This window comes from Aquarana catesbeiana, linkage group LG01, assembly GCF_042186555.1.
Source record: "Aquarana catesbeiana isolate 2022-GZ linkage group LG01, ASM4218655v1, whole genome shotgun sequence".
Taxonomy (NCBI): domain Eukaryota; kingdom Metazoa; phylum Chordata; class Amphibia; order Anura; family Ranidae; genus Aquarana; species Aquarana catesbeiana.
The window spans coordinates 190,052,817-190,066,282 of NC_133324.1; positions in this window are offsets into that span (position 1 = coordinate 190,052,817).

Sequence of the window (13,466 nt, forward strand, 5' to 3'; positions counted from 1 at the left end):
GTTCTCCAGGTGGCAGAGTGAGGTCCCAGATATGGATGCAGAGGACTGGGAAGATGCTTAGGAGTATGTAACCATATGCTATGGTCCTGCCCCAAGGTTCAATCGTTCTGGAAAGAAGCCACGGGTTTCATTGTTACCCTCACCACAATCCCTATCCCCTTAAGTGTGTCGGTATGATTGGTGGGACCTTTAGCTCATTAAATGCAAGTGTAAATGGACCCTAAATGCTGAATCCAAGGCAACCTGGAAGGTAACAATGCTGAACAATATAAATAGATTTTAGTTTTTCCTAGCAGCAAATCCAAGGAGATTGATTTTGTAGCTGCCACAAAATTGTTCATAGCATAACTGAATAGAAATAGTCAGCATGCATGGTATATACCCACAAAGTCCCGCGTTCACGTGTATCTTCTCCTGACATAGCTTGCCATTTATAGAGAATCTGCTGGACAGCTAGAAGTGTCGGAAGTCCAAAATTGTACTGTGCAAAGCAGATGATGCGTCATACATCAGGAAGGGGAACCTAGAGGATACATCTGCTTGTTGTTTATAGGAAATGTTCTCTGGTAACCCTACCAGTACATTTAGGAAGTTCAGATATTCTCAGTAGCAATCACAAGTGATTAGAGTCTTGTTTTATAATAAACCATAGTACACACTTTAACAATGTTCTTTTTGAAGCCAAAGAGAGCCAGGCAACTAGCATTTTCAGAGAGAGGTCCACAATGGTTACCTCTGTATTACTTTCACTACATTTTTCCCTTACAATGAAAAACGCATTAGCCCTTATTGTAGTATTACCAGCTAGCCATTTACCTAGAAAATGCCATATGCAGCATCATATTGAAGTTGTGTGTATCAGCACAGTATTATGAATGCACAATAACTCGTCTGCATTTCCCGCACATGCGCACACATTCGGCTATGGAAATGTGCATAATGAAAACATTTCTTTTGTTTCGGTAATGAACTAATTTACTTTAAATTCATTTTCAGAATTCCCTTAGTTTAGTTTTGTTTGTTTTCGAGTTTGGTTAAAATTTTCTGAAATCGACCAAATTGAATTCGATTTGACCAAATTTAGAAAATTAGAATCGGTATTTGAACTTGAATTTTTTTTTTATTCGAGTGCGGCTGCTGAATTCTTCACGTGTAAGAATTGCAACATTAATAATAAAAACATGTAAAGAGCAGCTCTAGAGAATAATCTAACATAGAAAATCTATAGTGTGTATATAAGAAGCAAACCTCCTGTAAGACATATTTACAGTGAAAAAACATAAATATATAGGTTGCGCTAATCAATCATTAGACCAATAAAAGTGATTTAAATTGGTTTTAAAACAGTCCACAAGTGATGTGATATGTAATCCTGATGTCATTCTGCACCATCCACCACCCTAGTGATCGTTAAAACCTCAGTGCCTCGAGGCACCGAAAGCCAAATGACTCTCTTACCAGCTCCAATTGATCCCTCATTACAAGGGATCGTATGCGCTTGTGGCTTTAGCCCAGCCAACCCCTTGGCACCGTATTAAATAGAAGGATTTAGCTGCCGCTGATAACATGCGCCTTTTGTTTTCTAGTGTATAGGTCGGTACACAAAACAAACCCGTCCTTCTAGAGCACGTGTGAGATGACGTCAGGGGGTTGCTCTTCTCTATGCGTTTCGATGACGTCATCTATTTAATATGGTGCCAAGGGGTGATCCTATGCAGGAGACCATCCGGACCTGGATAAAGGCTTTGGCTGGGCTAAAGCCACAAGCACATACGATCCCTTGAGGGATTAATTGGAGCTGATAAGAGAGCCATTCGGCTGTTGGTGGAGGCACTGAGCTTTTAACGATCACTATGGTGGTGGATGGTGCAGAATGACATCAGGATTACATATCACATCACTTGTGGACTATTTTCAAAAAGTGATTCAAAAATTTGAATCACTTTTATTGGTTTAATATGATTGATTAGCACAACCTATATATTTTTCATAAGCTTTTTTATGAAATGCAATATGTTTAAATTTCATATTCATATCCAAAATTAGAATTTTGTTATTTCGGACAAATTTTGTTATTTCGAAGGATTTGTTACTGTTGTGATTCGGAATGCAGATACATCCGAATAACGGAAAATTTGTCAGAATTTTGATTCGGAGCTAAACGAATTGCACATGTCTATTCAGCTGGTTTCTGCTGTCTGGGACCTTGTAGAGACCCACACCATGTGTGCACATACACAGGAATCAGAAACATGCTGTAGGACTTTGCCCGGTCCAAATAACCAGGAAACAGCAGTGTCATGTCTGCCCTTGTGTGGAGCCTCATGATATGCACACACCCTTCAGTAAAACTTCATAGGTGAGGAAGCAGGAACTGCTGCGCAGCACAAAAAATATTAATGGTTTCTGAAAATGATGACATTTTACTCAAATTCAGTAAGAGGGAGTAACCAGGAGAAAAAAAATGTTCTTTTAATGGGCGAAGGTCAGTTTTCATAATTTTAAAGCAAAAAGAAGCATTTCACTAGCATCAGTACATTATTTTTCATTGTCTCCAAGAGATGGCAGTGTTTTTATGTCTTCAACTCTTCATTTAGAAGTCGGTGGACCAGATAATGAATGTGCTGGTTTTATAAGCTGCATGTTCATTATAACACACAGATGTGTATGAAGTATTGTACATTTAGGGCTCCTTCTCACTGGATGGCTTGCCATACATTTTTCTACATCTTCTGCACAGGGACAATATGCAAAGACAAGAGCAAATTTATTGTTTTCATCAGAACCTAATGTGCAGTGCTTTGTAACAAAAAAGACCTTCTACAATTTGGATGATTTGAACTGCATTTTGCCATTCAAGTCAATACATTTTTTTTCTACATCTGCACTTAAAGCTGAACTCCGGGTACAAAAATGTAACTCCACTTTCATGGGAAAAAAAATAGCAAAAAAAAAAATATAGCATATACAATTGCAACTCAAGTCATATTGGTCTTTATAATGCCGCGTACACACGAGCGGACTTTACGGCAGACTTTGTCCGGCGGACTTTATGACGGACTTTCCGAATGAATGGACTTGACAACACACGATCAACCAAAGTCCGACAGATTCGTACGTGATGACGTACGACCGGACTAAAACAAGGAAGTTCATAGCCAGTAGCCAATAGCTGCCCTAGCGTTGGTTTTTGTCCGTCGGACTAGCATACAGACGAGCTGACTTTTCGACCGGACTCGAGTCCGTCGGAAAGATTTGAAACATGTTTCATTTCTAGGTCCGTCGAACTTTTGGGGAAAAAAAGTCCGCTGGAGCCCACACACGATCGAATTGTCCGCCGGACCAAGTATGCCGTAAAGTCTGGTCGTGTGTACGCGGCATTACAGGAAGTTCCTGCAAGTTCTTTGCTGGATTACAGCATAGATCTGGAAGAAATACGGAAATAACATTTATATTCAAGTAAAAATACACACGACTCTTGTATTTAGACAATATTTTCTTATCTCTGAGTTTAGCTTTAAGCACTGTCAATGGTAAAAAAGAATTTATTTAAAAAAAAAACATGAATGAGCCAAGGGCTGTCATGGAGGTAGTCCATCTTTATCACGTTTAAAATGTCAAAAGTCTAGGGGGCATTCTCTGCTTTAAGGTGAAAAACCTTCTGCATGCCCCCCCAACCCACTTGAAAACTTACCTGAGCCCAATCTCTATCCATTAATGTGCTTGACAGCAGCAGGGGCTCTCTCCCTTATTGGCTCAGATACAACAGCAGGAGCTATTGGCTCAGAGACAACAACGGGAGCTATTGGCTCCCGCTGTTGTCAATCACAGCCAGTAGGGAGGGAGCGAGGGGCGGCCCCAAGCCATGCTCTGTGTCTACGGAACAAACCGGGCCGGCTCGGGAGTGAGCCTGCAATGACTGCTCCCATAGCAAGTGGCTTCCTGTGGTTGACACTCGGCAGGGGGTAGGAGCCCGGAGTGCCAGCCTCCAGGAAAAGGATTGCGGCACCTCTGCGCAAAACCATTGCACAGAGCAGGTAAGTATAACATGTTTGTTATTAAAAAAAATATATAATGTATTCCTTTACAATCACTTTAAGAACACTTCATTTTTTTTTACTGTACTGCAGTGGCTGATACATAATCCTGCACTAATATGAAATCCTTGCATGGCAAGTGTAAGAATTGTCACCTCTGCCTCCTGCTGGTATCCATGACAGTTCATACATCAGTCTGCTTTTCTTCTCTGACAGCTGTTGAAAGAAAGTGCCAGTTCACAGCAAACATCCAGAAATTAACACAATGGGTCATATGTATGACAGTGAGAACCTTACAAGTTGGAGCCAACAACTGGATCCCGATCACTGTAGTAAGGGCAGAAGTTCTATAGAGAACATAGTGAATGGTATAAGCTTATCTCGAGGGCTGAGCTCCTCTCTCGGGGGGAGATGCAGATGGCCATGTGGTCCGTCGGATTATTCAACTCATTTTAGACTCATGGCTCTGTGGCTATTCACTCCAGCTTTCAGCAGTAAATATAGCAATATTTATGTACATTGTGGGATATTAGCTCCTTGGGATCACCTTTTCTGGAAAATAAGGTCAGCATGCAGGGAGTTTCTTTAAAATCTGGCGGGTTGCCAGGTTTATATAAACAAAAATCAACCAGCGCGGACCACAAGCCTAACTAAACAGCAGCTGTGATACTGAGGGTAAATTTATCAAATCCCATAAAATAACATATAGAAAAAGCAGTACAGCGCATAAAATAAAAATATAAATATAAAACTAAAGTCCAAAATGAACAAATTGCAGGCAATATTCCAGTGATTCCTCCAGTGACTCAGGTGACATAAGGAAAACGTAAGGTGACTGTAGTGACACACATGGACCTCCACCTTCGGTGACACCAGCTGCTCACCTCAATAGATGGACCCCTGAGTAAATCAGTCAGGTCAAAATCAGCGGTTCCCTCACAGGGACAATACCATAGGAGGACAGCAGCAGCAGCAGCAGCAGCAGCAGCAGCAGCAGCTTACAAATGTCAGCTTTCAGTGACCAGCATACAGGCAGATATTTCACATGTAAAAAAGGTAAGAAAGGATCTAGTGCTCTCTGTATAGTACTTAAAACGATTTATTAAAATATGCAGAAACACTCACATTACAATGCACTGTACCCCAGTGCGGAGGATGAAAGTGTGGATGGAGTGGATGTCCCCTGGGTTGCCAGGTTTATTTAGCAGAGGTTTGCAAAGTCATGAAAACAAACAAAAAAAAAACCCAGTAAAGCAAATCCTTGCCGTCCGGTGCTAAGCTATACAGTAAACTTCTCTCTATATGGTGTGGGGCTGCTCATTTAAAGTCCACCTCAAGTGGACCACAACATCCGGACCAGAACCAAGCTTGTCACAGAGGCTGGAAAAACCTGGGCCGGATTCCAGTTCAGTCCCTTACAATAGAACGCATGCAAGGTGAAATATACCGATTATCCATTACCTCACCTCTCATACCTTCACAACTTGTAAATTGGTGCATATTAAAAGATATTCTTTGAACATTTAAATTTGAATGCATTTGTTTTAGAGCAAACTATCCCCCAGAAGAAGACCATGATCAAATAGGTCGAAACACGTCTGGGTTTTTGATATGGCAATTATTACCTTGTAATGCTGTATAATGTATGTTTGCAATTATGCATCCTGGTATATATACTATGCCTTATGACCAGAGCTCATATTTTAATGTTCAACATGTGATTTCAACTCATTTAATAAAGACTTTTATACATTAAATAATTTGTGATACTTTGCTGCTAAAAAACCCCATGGGGGAACATTCCCATTTATATGTAGGGAGCATTCTTCCCACTGCCCACCAATGTAATAAAACTAATTTGGGTACAATTTTGCGTAACGTCATAATTGTCAGTCAAACCATCACAGTGCTGAGAACTGAAAAAATGTCTAATAATGAAGGGGTAATACAGGCTGGGATACAAGTGGTTTAAGAAGAGCTTGAAGCAAAACACAAAATAAAACTATAAATATACTAAAGTTTCTACTTATTAAGGTTTTCACTCATGATTTAAACATTTCTATATTAGAATCTTATGTCAAATATGACTGAACCTTAGGTGAAAACACTTATCAATAGACCTGTATGAATATTAACCAGCTACAGCATGGTCCTCCGATTTTGGGAGGGCGTCCATGGACGTCCTCCCAGAATCTCACCTCCCACGTACCCCCTGGGGCATGCACTGGGCATGCTCTGTTACAGCTGTGTATGTTAGACACAGCGGATCACAGATCGCCGTAAAGGGCCAATCACAGCGGCTCTTTACCATGTGATCAGCTGTGTCAAATCACGCTGAGGCTTACCCGTAGGTACTGTAAACATCTCCTTGCATCTCCTTGCACCGTTTAGGAGATATTTACTATATACTCTGCCACCGATGTTATCGGCGCATGCGCACTCAGGGAACGGCCTGCTCGTGCTGTTTCTTCAGGGCCCGTGCTGTGACCAGTGGCACCCATGCGCATGCGCAGGAGTGACGTAATGGTGGTTCCAGCCAATCACAGCACCGGAGCCTACGAACACTCAGAGAAACATGTCAAGCTAGCGGTCTCCAGAGTAGTGCCAGCAGCAGGAAAGAAGAGATCTTCGGGTCACTGTGAAGCAATACACTGGGCATAATAGTATAGGGCTGCTTTCATGCTGACGCACTGCGATTTACCCACAACGCGGCTCCAGTGCAGTGTACCTGCAGCTTCTCTGTGCTTAGCCCTAGCCTTCTATTATATCCTGTGGGTTTGGTGCACTTTCAGAAAGCGCACCAAAACTCCTGATTGCAGTGCACCACACCCGCAGGATATAATAAAATCTATGGCAAAGCACAGCTAACTCAGCAAATTTTCAGATGCACTGTGCTGCACCTGCGGGGCAGGTAAACCGCAGCACATCAGTGGGAAAGCAGTCTTATAGGGGGCTCAGAACAGTAAGGGTTCATTTATATTTGCAGTTTGGGGGCTGATAAAACCCCATAGTTAAGATGTGTTTTTATCACCCCCGCCCCAACTGCACCCCTTTAGCTGCAGTGGCCAGGGGTGTACACATGTCGCAGCAGAAGTTATACACCCTGCCATGGTTGGTTGGTGTAGCACTTGACAAGCATTGCAGGACACCTGCAGAGTGGCCCTATTTACTTGTAGCACCCACCAAAAGTAACAGGGGGCTTAACTCCTGCTGCAGCATGTGTACACCTTTTGGCTGTGGCCTCAGCAGCTAAAGGGGGTACAGATTGGAGGTGGTCAAACCGCAACTCAAGAGAACAATATTAGTACACTCCATCTTTACTTGTGAATGAGCCCTAAGGGTGCCGCTGCCGAATGGACTCATTCACAAGTGCAGCAGCCACTACTTCTCCTCTGCAAAGCGATCCAAGTGTGTTTGACAGGTGATGAGGAGGCAATATTTTGCCTCCTCACCAACTGATTTAAACCCATGATTGCCATGCAATGCACATGATTGTGACACAGTAGTACGCCAATTAGAGGTTTAAATCAGGTGTGAGGAGGCGACACTGTGCCTGGTGATCTTTGACTTCTCCCATGTTGTTCGGGTAGATCTCCACCTCTTTAAGTTTGCCCACCCCTGTTGTAGAGGGTGATCTGCTGACAGCTTTAAAGTGGAATTAAACCCTCTTATCCTTTACAGCCAAAGAAGCTGCTTCTGTTTAATCTGCAACTGCCATGGTGCTGCACATGTAATCAGTTATGACACCAGCCATTTAAATCATTTGACAGTTTGGTTGAGGACACAAGCAAATGTGGCAGTTAGCATTCCTTGCCTTTCAGGAATGTAACTGTTTTTTATGGTTTACTGTTGTTCAGGGGCTCTGGGCTTCAGCAAAATGGCAGCCTCCAGCAAGAAGAAACTGGAACAATGCTAAAGACAATTTACAGCACAAAATAATTTTGGTAGCGTAATTATTAATATGGAATGTACAGTATCTCACAAAAGTGAGTACACCCCTCACATTTTTGTAAATATTTTATTATATCTTTTCATGTGACAACACTGAAGAAATGACACTTTGCTGCAATGTAAAGTAGTGAGTGTACAGCTTCTATAACAGTGTAAATGTACTGTTCCCTCAAAATAACTCAACACACAGCCATTAACCACTTGCTGACCGCCTCACGCAGATATACTGCGGCAGAATGGCACGGGCAGGCAAAATCACGTACCTGGTACGTGATTGCCTTCCCGTGGGCGGGGGGTCCGATCGGACCCCCCCCTGGTGCCATAGGCAGCCAGCATTTGTTCGCGGGCGATGAGAGGTGAGGGGGAGGCCATCCATTCGTGGCCACCCCCTCCCGATCGCTCCCGGTGAATGAAAATCCTTCCTCTGCCTCTGTAATGTAAACAGAGGGAGAGGAAGTGATGTCATCTCTCCTCGAGCCGGTCTTTTCGTTCCGGCGCCGAGGAGAGAAGACATCAAGTAAGTGCACCAACACTACACTTTCAGTAGAAAACGCCAGGCACACTTTTCACCCCCCCATCACCCCCCGATCACCCCCCTGTATCCCCTGTCACACTGACACCAATAGCAGTTTTTTTTTTTGCATTGGTGTCAGTTTGTGACAGTTAGGGCAGTGTTAGGGCAGTTAGGGTTAGCCCCCTTTAGGTCTAGGGTACCCCCCTAACCCCCCCTAATAAAGGTTAACCCCTTGATCACCCCCCCGTCGCCAGTGTCGTTAAGCGATCATTTTTCTGATCGCTGTATTAGTGACACAGGTGACGCTAGTTAGGGAGGTAAGTATATAGGTTCGCCGTCAGTGTTTTATAGCGACAGGGACCCCCATATACTACCTACTAAAGGATTTAACCCCCTGATTGCCCCCTAGTTAACCCTTTCACCAGCGATCACCGTATAAGTGTTACGGGTGACGCTGGTTAGTTAGTTTGTTTTTTATAGTTTATTATAGTTTTAGGGCACCCGCCGTTTATTACCTTATAAAGGTTTAACCCCCTAATTGCCCGGCGGTGATATAAGTTACATTTTTAGGATCAGATAAGGTCTGCGTCGCCCCAGGCAGCGTCAGGTTAGTGCCAGTACCGCTAACACCCACGCACGCAGCATACACCTCCCTTAGTGTTATAGTATCTGAACGGATCGATATCTGATCCGATCAGATCTATACTCCCCAGCAGTTTAGGGTCCCCAAAAACGCAGTGTTAGCGGGATCAGCCCAGATACCTGTTGGCACCTGCGTTTTGCCCCTCCGCCCGGCCCAGCCCAGCCCACCCAAGTGCAGTATCGATCGATCACTGTCACTTACAAAACACTAAGCACACATAACTGCAGCGTTCGCAGAGTCAGGCCTGATCCCTGCGATCGCTAACAGGTTTTTGGTAGCATTTTGATACAGTCACTAACAGTCAGGAGCTTTTTTGCCTGTGAGTCTCACTAGTGTACCCCTAAATTTAGAGCCCAAAATGGCAAATCGAAGGTCAAAGGCGTCACCAGAGGGTGGCTATTGGGGCTACAGCCCCGAGCCTGGGGCCAATAGCCCCGAGTCTTTTGTCCTGGTCCACAATACAGGGGGCAGGGGCGGACTGAGCCGTGGTAACGCTGGCTCCGGCTCCAGCTCCGCCCCCGCCTGACTCTACTTTTGGTCACTGGTTGCTATAGCCGCCTAGCGGCTAGCAACCAGTGACGTCACTGCCCACATTGCCCAGCAGTCAAAGAGGAGGAGGATTGCACTTCCTCCTCCTCCGCGTTAGTGCTCATGGGGCCTGCGACTTGAGCGTCCCTCCGGTGGCGGCGTCAGTGCAGAGCAGCAGGGATGGGGATACCTGGGCAGCCGGGAAGAGCCCAGGAAGGAGAGAGAGAAGACACTGCCACCCTGAGCAGCATCCCCAGCGTCTCCCAGAGCCTGCACTCCACCTATCAGCGCGCTGTGACTGGAACAGGAAGAAGGCGGGATCGATCGGCGCTCGGGCGGGCGGCTCTCCTCCTCTACTCTGGCTGCCTCACACACTAGCACCACGGCTGAGCTGCTGCTGCAGGACCTGGACACATGAAGTCTGAAGTCTGTTTCCTTCTGGTCAGGTAGGTCAGTCAGTGTGTTTGTATGTCAGGTACCAGGTCAGTGTATGTAGGTCAGTGTGGGTCAGGTAGGTCAGTGTATGTAGGTCAGTGTGGGTCAGTCAGGTAGGTCAGTGTATGTAGGTCAGGTAGGTCAGTGTATGTAGGTCAGGTAGGTCAGTGTGTGTCAGGTAGGTCAGTGTAGGTCAGTGTATGTCAGGTAAGTCAGTGTGTGTCAGTCAGGTAGGTCAGTGTATGTAGGTCAGGTAGGTCAGTGTGTGTCGGTCAAGTAGGTCAGTGTGTGTCGGGTAGGTCAGTGTGTGTGTGTCGGGTAGGTCAGTGTGTGTATGTCAGGTATGTCAGTGTATGTCGGGTAGGTCAGTGTGTGTGTCAGGTAGGTCAGTGTGTGTATGTCAGGTAGGTAGGTCAGTTTAGTGGTCAGCATGTGAGCTTACCCCCCGCCACACAACCCCTCCGCCCAACCAAAAAAACCCAGCGCCACTAGACGCCCCCCCCCCCTCCCGTGCCGGCCTTGGACTTTGGGCTGAAGCCCCTGGTCTTTTTGCCACCTAGCAACGCCCCTGTCGAAGGTACACTAGTGAAGAGGCCTACACATTTCTGAGCATGACAGAGAGTGAAGAGGAAGTCACTTATCTGTCAGATTCAGGCTCAGAATACGATCCTGTGGACGACAGCGGCTCCATGACAGATAGCTCTGACGACGGAGTTGTGGTCCCTGCTAAGGTCAGGCGTACCAGACCCCAATCTTCTTCTTCTGTCTTGAAGTGCAAGAACCGCAGGTCCCTCGTATGGAGCAGAGGAGTACTAGTGCCACTATTCCTTTTGGTGAACTGGCAAGCACCAGCAGCCTAGTACACCCTGGTCGAACATCCAGCACTGCAGTAACACTTGGTGACGTGGCAAGTCCCATAAATGCAGTTCAAGCTGGCGAGGTGGCAAGCACAAGTAGTGTCCCGCTGCCACCAAGAAGACGAACACAGGCCCATCGTGCCCATAGTGCCCTTCCTGCTGCATTCGCCAATCCGAATTGGGAACCCACCACTTCTGCAGCACCTGTACTTCCCCCATTCACTGGCCAACCCGGAATTCAGGTGCAAACAGTTTATTTTACGCCACTGGATTTTTATTCACTGTTTTTCACCGAAGATCTCAATAGATCTATTGTGGACCAAAGCAATTTGTACGCTGGTCAACACATCGCCACTATTCCCCAGTCCTCCCTTGCCATAGATTGGAAACCAATTACGGTTTCCGAATTTAAGCTCTTTCTGGGCCTTTCCCTCAACATGGGCATAAATAAAAATAGTGAGTTGTGGTCATATTGGTCCACTGACCCAATTTACCATATGCTCGTGTTCTCTGCTTCCATGGCCAGGGCACAATACGAGCAGATTTTGCGGTTCATGCACTTCAACGACAATGATCTCTGTCGTCCTTGTGGAGACCCTGCATACGATCGGCTCTACAAAATTCGGCCCCTCGTAAACCACTTCAACCAACGTTTTGCAGACTTGTTTACTCCCCATCAAGTTGTCTGCGTTGATGAGTCCCTGATTAAATTTTCTGGCCGCTTGTCATTTAAACAGTACCTTCCCAGCAAGCGTGCCAGATACGGGGTCAAGATGTATAAGCTCTGTGACAAGGCCACAGGCTATACATGTAGTTTTATGGTTTACGAGGGCAAAGATAGTCACGTAGAGCCGACAAACTGCCCTGACTACATAGGAAGCGCTGGCAAGATAGTGTGGGACTTGGTGTCACCCTTATTCGGAAAGGGGTACCACTTGTACGTGGACAATTATTACATGAGCGTGCCACTTTTTAGCCACCTTTTTGATCATCAGATTGGAGCATGTGGCACTGTGCAACCTAATCGCCGGGGCTTTCCCCAGCGGCTTGTAGATTCCCGTCTTAGGCTGGGGGAGAGAGCCTGCTTGCAGTGTAATAACTTGCTCGCTATGAAGTGGAGGGACAATAAGAATGTTTTCGTTCTTACCTCCCTTCATGCAGACACGATGGTCCAAATTACTACGGCGACTGGTGTTGTGGAGAAACCCCTCTGTGTCCACGAATATAACCAAAATATGGGAGGGGTGGACCTCAATGACCAGTTGATGGCGCCGTACCTAATTGCCCATAAGGCCAGACGCTGGTACAAAAAAGTGTCTGTTAATTTATTTCAATTGGCTTCTGTTTCCAGACGGTGCTCCACCTCACCTTCCCCAACCAAATGCAGTAAGCCGGCTGCATGAGAGGCATTTTCTATATGTCCTCCCGAGATCCCTACCCAACGAGCCCCCCAAAAAAGATGTCGTGTCTGCAGCAAGCGCGGATTTAGGCGTGACACCCGGTATTATTGTCCCTTCTGTCCTGACAATCCTGGTTTTTTGCATTGGTGAATGTTTTGAACGCTACCATACACTAGTTGAGTATTAGCGTAGGGTAGAGCACTGCACAGACTAGGACACACTTTCAAAGGGTCTCACAAGATGCCATCGCATTTTGAGAGACCCAAACCTGGTACCAGTTAAAAAAGTTAAAGTTACAAAAAAAAGTGTAAAAAAAAAAACAAAAAACAAAAAAAAGTTAAAAAAAAGAAAAAAAAACAAAAAAAAATATAAAATAAAAAAAACAAAAATAGTTGTTGTTTTATTGTTCTCTCTCTATTCTCTCTCTATTGTTCTGCTCTTTTTTATTGTATTCTATACTGCAATGTTTTATTGTTATGTTTTTATCATGTTTGCTTTATAGGTATGCAATTTTTTTATACTTTGTTTTTTTATTGTTAACCACTTTTTTGTTTTCAGGTACGCCATTCAGCTGCAGAGCGGATTTATTTATCTTGCCTCCCACGATACATAAAGCCGTGACTCCAGCGCTGTCGGAGGTGATTTCACCACCACAGTTACATACTTCAGCATATATGCCGAAGCGTGGGGGCAGCAGTGGGTGGAGGAGCGATTTGCTCCTGCCTTTTGCGGGAGGATGCCCCCATGCTTCGGCATATATATATATTTTAGGTAGGCACAGGTTGCGTTAAATGTTTAATTTTTTATTATGTTTTTTTTTGTATTTGCTTTGCAGGTATGGTAAGTATTACTGTTATACTGTAATGTTACTTTGTTTTTTTTTGTTAACCATCATTTGCTTAGCAGGTACGCCATTCAGTTGCAGCGCGGATTTATTCATCTTGACAGCAACAGCGTTTGCTCCCACGATACATAAAGCCGTGACTCCAGCGCTGTCGGAGGTGATTTCATCACCACAGTTACATACTTCAGCATATATGCTGAAGCGTGGGGGCAGCAGAGGGCGGAGGAGCGATTTGCTCCTAACTTTTGCGGGAGGAT